Consider the following 8,128-nt stretch of genomic DNA (forward strand, 5'->3'; position numbering starts at 1 on the left):
TACCACTCATCAATGTCGAGCTGTTGACCAAAATGATAGCCATTCTGTTCAGCAGTACCTGAGAAAAACGTGACAGAAATATTTGTTGGACAAACTGGCATACAGAGGGACAGACAAGGTGAATGCAATATAGCCCCAACTCTTAGAGTAGGGATATGATAGGACAACAAGCCACCATTGCTATTTTCTATATAATTTTTTATTAATGAATATTATTATGTCAATATAAATCATACATGAAAAGCCTTCATTTATTCCATATCAACATAACAGCTATACTGCATTTCTCTTAAGTAAATTTTATTACTGGCAATATATATATAACAAATGGTCTCTAGCTGGTAATCAGGGTGAAGTCTGATTGCAACTTTGTAATACAAAAAACACACATCTTGGCATACAAAGACAGAAAAAAAACAAAGCAGTACATTTTTCATGTGTAAAAAAAAATAATTAAGCAAAGAACATGAGTTAAAGTGTTAAAAAAAATTTATGAGTAAGAAATGCTGTGAAGAGTACAATTACTGCAAATTCAGAAATTATTAAACATTTTTGTTTTCTTATACATTTGTTTCTTTTATTGTAAAAAGTAGGTCTTGATAAAGGGAGATAATAGCTGTTTTTCTTTCCATTGTAAATATTTGTCAAAATTGTAATAGCTTCTTTTAAAACTATTAGCAAATAAGTTTTAATTAAATAAAACCACTTAAATGTTTTAATAAAATATGTTCTCCACCTTCATCTAACAACTAATTATGAAAAATGTCTATAACAAAAAAAAAAATCTAATCCAAATAATGAAAATACTTTACCCTCTTTCTAGATTTATTCAATTCTAATCTACTGACAGGTTTTAGTAATTTTATAAGAAATGACTACAGTAAGATGAAAGAAGCACCTGCTGTTAGATGAAAACAGAATAAACCTTAACAAAGTCTTGTTCTCTCTCTCTATCACATATGCAAATCAGATGAATTTAAAATGCAAAAAGAAGAATTTCATATCCAAAAGAAATCATTAAATTTCAAACCAACCCATACTGCTATTTTCTAGAACTTAGTTTACAGTTTTTTCTTCTTTTCTTTCATTTCATTTTTTTTTTTACATTTTTTTTATACATTTTTTTTTACTAAGCTCTACAAAATGTTAAATTTTGATATCATCTGAGGTGCTCCTATTAATGTCTAATTAATTAACTTCCACCAAAGGAAGCTACCAGAATAAGGAGGTAAATAGGTGTATTCCGTCCCCTTGCCATACACTTCACCCTATTAGCTCCTCATTCATCACACCTGGATTTTACTTTCTGTGTTGAAAGGTTTAACAAAATGACATAATACACATAGAATAGAACATGGCTGTGATGTTTAAAAAAATGAGAGCTTATTTATTAAATTTTGATCCGTGTCATATTCAAGTGTATATTCTTTGTTCATAGATAGATTCAAGCCACAAAAAAAAAATCAGAGAAAAAGTAGCATCTCAAAATACTATCTTACACTTCTAGATTTATCATATCTAAACCAACTGGCAGGTTTTGGCAACTTGTTTGAGACCAGTCTACTAAAAGTTGTAAGAAGCACCTGCTGTTTAGCTGAAAGAGAATAAACCTTCACAAAATATTATCTTTCTCTCCCTCACACACACACACACATCAGATGTATTTAAGTTGTAAGAATATTTTTGGATCCAATACAACTTATAAATTTTAGAACAACCCATACTGCCATTTCCTGGAACTTAGTTTACAGTTTTTTCTTCTTCTATTTTTTTTAATAGTTTTTGTTTCTTTTCTCTTTTTTTACATTTTGACTTTACTAAGCTCTACAAAATGGCAAATTTTGATATCATCTGATGAACCCTTAAAGCAACTTCACATAATTATCAAAGTATAATAAATTAACTTTCATCAAAGGAAGCAACCAGTATTAGGAGGTAAATAGGTGTATTCCCTCCCCTTGCTGTAAATAAAACCTATTAGCTCCCCATTCATCATACTTAGATTACACTTCCTGTGTTGAAAACTTAAAAAAATATATATAAAAAATGATACACTTAAAATATATAGCATGATTGTGATAATTTAGATATAAAATAAAAATTAATTATCTAAATTTTTTAATATGTAATATTTTAAGTGTGTCGAAAATGCATTTTTAAAAATACAGTTTTCAATACACAATGTCATACTCATCCAAGATTCATCCAATTTAAACAAATTGGCAGGTGCTTGATTTCAATACAAGAAATCGTAAAAAAAGAACCTGCTGTTTTGCTGAAAGAGAATAGACCTTTACATAGTCCCTCTTTCTCTCTTTCATACACTGCATTTTTCTTTCTCTTAGATTAATCCTGTTTAAACCATAAATGCAAAAAAAAAAAAAAAAAAAAAACTAGCAGTGACAGTCTATTGTCAAACCACTCGTTAAAAATGGTAATAATATTATGAGCTTTATGGTTGAAACAGGATAAATCTTTACAAATGAATATTCTAACTCTCTCAAATTTTAACATGACTTTCAAAATCTAAATTTTGAAGAAAAAAAAAAACACATTTTTAATCAAACATTGTAGATAAGCAGTAATCTTTAAAAAGAAAAAAAAATAATCTTCAATGAAAATCATATTCCACTTTCTCTCCTCAAATTTATAACTAATAAATAAAAAATTCATGCTAAACAAAGTTTTTATTTCATCACTGATTATATTCTATAGTTTTGTTTAATAAAAGTTTCTTGTCGTGCAAATCATATTCCTGGGTCTATTTTTTGTTTTTTTTTAAGTCTCTTGTTTTGCACAACATATTCCTGAGTCTGTTGTTTTGTTTAAGTCTCTTCCCCTTGCTCAACTTGTTTTCCGGAGTCCATTAGTGTTTTAGTCCTTCTTTCACAGCAAATTAATTCCAGAGTTATATTTTGTAACTGAGTACCGCTCTCTTTTTAAAATTATTTTCTGCGTATTGACATCCTTCCTTCATTTTCACCTTTTTTTCAAAATATCCAGAATTGGAAGCATCAAACATTACCTACAAATGGAATGGAAATTTTATCACAAGATTCTTAAATATAAAAAGGAGAAATAGTTTATCTTTTTCTGTATCACAATATTTGCTCTTCATAATTGTGTTTATCATTGACAGTTTAGATTAAGTTTTGCTGCTAAGTGCAGAAAGTTTCTTGATTTTTAAACCATTTGGTGTCCAACATTGAATTTCCATTTACAATGCAAGCCAGGCGGTGAATATTTGGTTTTAAGAATATAAAAATTATTCAAATAGTAAAACTTTACCATTCTGAGTGTCTTGGATAAAAAACTGAACCATACAGTAAGATCAGTTGTCATTTCAGTCCTATTTGCAAATCTGTTTTGATGATGGTATAAAATTGTATTTATAAATTATTCATCAAGAAAAAAAATCACTAAAATTGTCTCCCTTGAAATGATAATTTTCAGCAATGCATTTTCCCCTTTCCTCAGTATGATTGTGATATGCACACATTTTTATATAATTAGTATGTTTTTAAATTGATATTAATGAAAGAAAAACCATTCTCTAAGCAATGAGTCGTATTTAAGTGTGCTGATGATCTTTTGTCACCCATATGTTCCATTTGCAATAGTTGTCCCCCTTCTTGGAATGATAATAAATTAAGAAGAAAAATCCTGGTGGTTTTTTTTGGTTAAAAATAACTTTATAGTTTTGAAAATATAGCAGATTATACAAAATAATTCAATACTGTTGTGTGTCAACTAGTTTTGAGGATATAATATATACATAGTAATATCTACTGTTAAAAAAAGGGAAATAACTGTCAACTGAATTCTTTAACAAATTTTGTACAAGGATACAACCAATCTCTTATCAATGCATTTGTGTAGTGTTAAAATAGTAATGCTGACTTACCTAAACATCAGATAATATCTTCCTATAAAGTCTTCATCTTAAATCATGGCATTTTGTGAATACCAGCAATGCATGAATGAAGCTGAAAAATAAATTTATCATCTTGTTTTACTGTCATGAGATACTTATTTTCTGTATGAAACAATTTGAAAGCAATATAAAATATTACTCCTTTCTATTCTGGATTTTGCATCTTTTTTTAAAGGGGCATTAGCTGTCAAATTCATGTTCACCGATTTTAATCAAATTCTCATATTTGATTGATAACAATGTAAAACAATTATCCAAAGTATCAAAAGTCTAAAATAAACAACAGCACGAGTTTGCTTAATCTATTTATATCTATATTTATGTTTACATCGCTTATATGGTCATCGGATGACTTGAGAGGTCAACTCGATAGTTAATTAGATGGCGTCTAGACTAAAATACACACGAAACGAAGCTAAGTATTTTCATGCCCGTGCCCTGTTAATTGGATTTTTCTAGGTCTATTTAATTTCATTTTATAGATGAAAAATAAATGTTTATCATCGTTTTTACCTGTATAAGAATGATTTTTTGTGGATCGAATCAGTCAATCAATGATTTACCTTTGTTTCACTTTCAATGTTGACATTCTTTTCCTTTAAAAAACTTTACACATACAATTCACGTGTTATCCATCTCAAGCTAAGGGGTTAAATTGAAGTTCACATGAATACGGATGCAATGAGGTCGAATTATTCACTTGCAAGTGAATAATTCATAATCAATGTTTTTTAGCTTATTTTGACAAAATTGAACCATACTGGCTGCTAAAAGCGAATTATTATTTCACTATTTCCATTTCATTAATGATTGAGCAAAAAAAAATAATACATTAGATTTTTTATATATCTCGTAGCTAGTGCCCCTTTAATAGATATTCTGTGAAAGTAAATCCATCTGAGCAGCTGCTCTCAATTTAAGATAATTTTTGAAACAAGAACAATTTTCCCAGAATAAATCACATCCATCATTCTGATTGGATTTTTCTCTTTTGTATTTCCCCCATATTGTCACAAATAAGAGATTTCTAAAGTCACAACCAGATAGCAGACTGGGTCTTATTGATACAGGACTATTATAAATCAATGTTCTAAATATTGAAAATAGCTTCAGAAAACTTACCTCATGATTTGCATTGAACCACTTCAGACTTGAGGTAACAATCCCTTGACAACTTCCTGTTTGCTATTTTCATCCTGAAAAAAAAGTCCCAGTTTAATTTTCTTTATGAAAAATAGAAGAAAAAATGTTTAAAGTTAAAATAATTGATATAATTGGAAACGCATATGATCTGATTTTAATGATATTTAAAATTTAATTCCTATAACTTAACTTTGAAATATTTCATTCACACTTTCTTCTAATAATAATCATAGGTACCAGACTTTTCTTTGCGTTTTTCTTAAATACAAACATTGAATGGACGCATTAAAGGGGAAAATTATTTCCTGAAGGAATTTAAAATATGCTACTTACTATTTTGTTGATGAAATGTTGTTTTTCATTCTCAAGTCTACAAAATTTTTGACAGCAATTTATCTCAATTTTTGTTCTACACTGAAAATAAAAAGTAAGTTCATATATACATATCTTAAAATACTAATTATTAATATGTAAATAATCTTCAACATCAAAATATTTTTTCTGCAAAAGAAGATAAATTCATCCTGAATGGTGAATTAAAATTGAACATAATTTCAATTCTTTCATATAGATTTAAATTTGAGTGTGTTCCAGTTTAAATGAGGGACGAAAGATACCGGAGGGACAGTCAAACTCATACATCGTAAACAAACTGACAACGCCATGGCCAAAAATAAAAAGACAAACAGACAAATAATAGTACAGATGACACACCATAGAAAACTAAAGACTAAGCAACACGAACCCCACCAAAAACTGGGGGTGATCTCAGTTGCTCCGGAAGGGTAAGCAGAACCTGCTCCACATGTGGCACCCGTCATGTTGCTTATGTTATTACAAATCCGGTAAATAGTCTCATTCGGTAGGTCACATTCGTGAAAAAGAATTACCAACATCCTTAATTGCAATATTCTATTTATGTTACAGAATTTTGACAAATTTTTTTGCAAAATGTTATGTTCACTATATATTTTACCCCTTAAAGATATAAGAACTTGACAGAGCAACAAAACAAAATCATTGCTTTCTTTACATTAAATATTTTTTAACAAACCTGAGATAAAACAGGATATAAATTCCAAGTCCTGCAGCAACATTGAATTAACCTTCTTATGTGATGTCGGCATCTGAAAAAGATATAAATACTAGCTATAAATTCAGAAATTATTGCATGCATTTATCATTGTGATTTTTTAAGAGAGAATGGCTGGAAAAGCGAGACTTATTATTGCAATTTCAGAAAAATCTGCATACATACATATGTATTGGATTTCAGAAAGAGTTTTGTATTGTGATACTCACCCAGTCACATTATTTGCAATTATAAAAAAAAACCAATTTCTGAATTTCCAGTTTATATCTAAAATCCATATCAATATCAAAATCATTTTACTGCAATAGATGATGAATCCACCCTAATTTCCCAATTACAAATTAAACTTATTCCTTATTATAGATTTAAATTTGAATGTGTAATCTAGCTAGTTTAAAAGATAATCACCATCCTTTGAAAACATTCTTTTTATGTTACAGAAATTGACTGAAAATAATTACTGCCCCTTTAATAAATATGTCAATTTCACAGAGCAACAAAACAAAACTGTTGCTTTCTTAACTATTAATCTTTTTTTAACAAACCTGAGATAAAATAGCACCAAACTTCCAAGTCCTGCAGCAACATTGAATTAAACTTGTGTTAAGTTAGCATCTGAAAAAGGATGGAATAACTTGTCATTGAAATATACTTCACCACTGGTACTTTATAATACTTAGTTTTTTTCTGCTTATTAACTTATCAGTTATCAATGTATTACTGTGAATAATCAAATATAGTTTTACCTCTTAATGTTCACTAGTTTACTATAACTTCTGTTAGGTTGCTGTTTTAATTACATTTTCCAATATTACAACTTATGCGAGCAAAATTATATAAACAACATGGCATACCTTAAAAATAAACATGGAAAAGCCTTGATTTCTTGATACATCTGAAATGACCATCTTTCTGGTTGAAATTAAATCTGTCATCATCAATGGAAAGTTTATCTTCTTCCATCAGACCTTTGCTCTGGTCATGGATAATCTATCACAATATTCCATCTCGTTGCAGCCAGTTGATGTCCAGTTGCAATTATTTCATGCATATTCAGGACAATAACTCCAGTGGGTAGGTTTTGCAAAATTGGTAAACCAGGATGAAAGGTATAAAATTTAAACTACCATAGAAAAAAGGGGCAGAAATTTTGCCTTGCAACAGGCAACCCTATTAACCCCTCAGAGAGTTGTTGCAAGGGTTCTTTAACGTGCAGAGACCACTCTCCCTACACAAGGCATCTGATTTAAAGTCCACATTCTGACTGGACATGGTTGTATATTTAATATATTCCTCACAACAAAAACAGCTAGATGGCCACTTCAAATAAGTTTTTTTCTGCTGGATGGGAGAAGTCCAGATGACAATACTTCTATACCCCAATTAACCCTTGGTGTTTCCCAATTTGGATAAACCTGGTAATTTTATATTGATAAAATGTTTGAGATTGCCTATATAAACCACCTTTCCCCGTTCCAACTTTATTTGTAATTTACTTATTCATATTCTGTTGTAAATCTTTGTAGAAAAAATCTACATTTTGCCCATAATTGCATTTTTCATCATGGCAAAGCATAAAATGGACAAGATATAAAAATGTTCAAGAACTGTAGCATCATAAAATAGGACTTCATATTTTCACTGTTCTTTTAACCAAAAAAAATTAAAAACTTTTTTGAATTACATTGTACTAAGATTATATGTTTGTTTAACAAAAATGAAATTGTTTTTTTTTTTTATGAAAAACTAGTTATTTTTTTTATTTCAACTCTTATGCTTTTTCAAAGGTACCATGAACCTCTCATCTATAAATCATGAAAATACTAAAAAGTGTGTCAGGAAATTATACAAATCTAAGGCATACAGATATTTTAAAGTGTTGAAAATCAAACTGATACAAAAAGGTGTGTTTACACAAAAATTAATTTACTATTCATTTCAAAATTGATAAATGATTG

At 29.0% G+C, this 8,128-nt stretch overlaps 1 long non-coding RNA gene across 1 annotated transcript; it reads right to left on the reverse strand.

Annotated features, from left to right (window-relative positions):
- Positions 1-252: 252 nt before the first annotated feature.
- On the reverse strand, positions 253-6,208 carry LOC127726550 (uncharacterized). The gene is made up of 5 exons (XR_007993568.1): positions 6,132-6,208; positions 5,411-5,491; positions 5,057-5,130; positions 3,905-3,986; positions 253-3,025 (listed from the first exon to the last, which is right to left on the reverse strand). It is a non-coding gene; the product is annotated as an uncharacterized LOC127726550 (long non-coding RNA).
- Between the last annotated feature and the right edge of the window lie 1,920 nt (positions 6,209-8,128).

This window comes from Mytilus californianus, unplaced genomic scaffold (assembly GCF_021869535.1).
Source record: "Mytilus californianus isolate M0D057914Y unplaced genomic scaffold, xbMytCali1.0.p SCAF_18, whole genome shotgun sequence".
In the NCBI taxonomy this organism is placed as follows: Eukaryota; Metazoa; Mollusca; class Bivalvia; order Mytilida; family Mytilidae; genus Mytilus; species Mytilus californianus.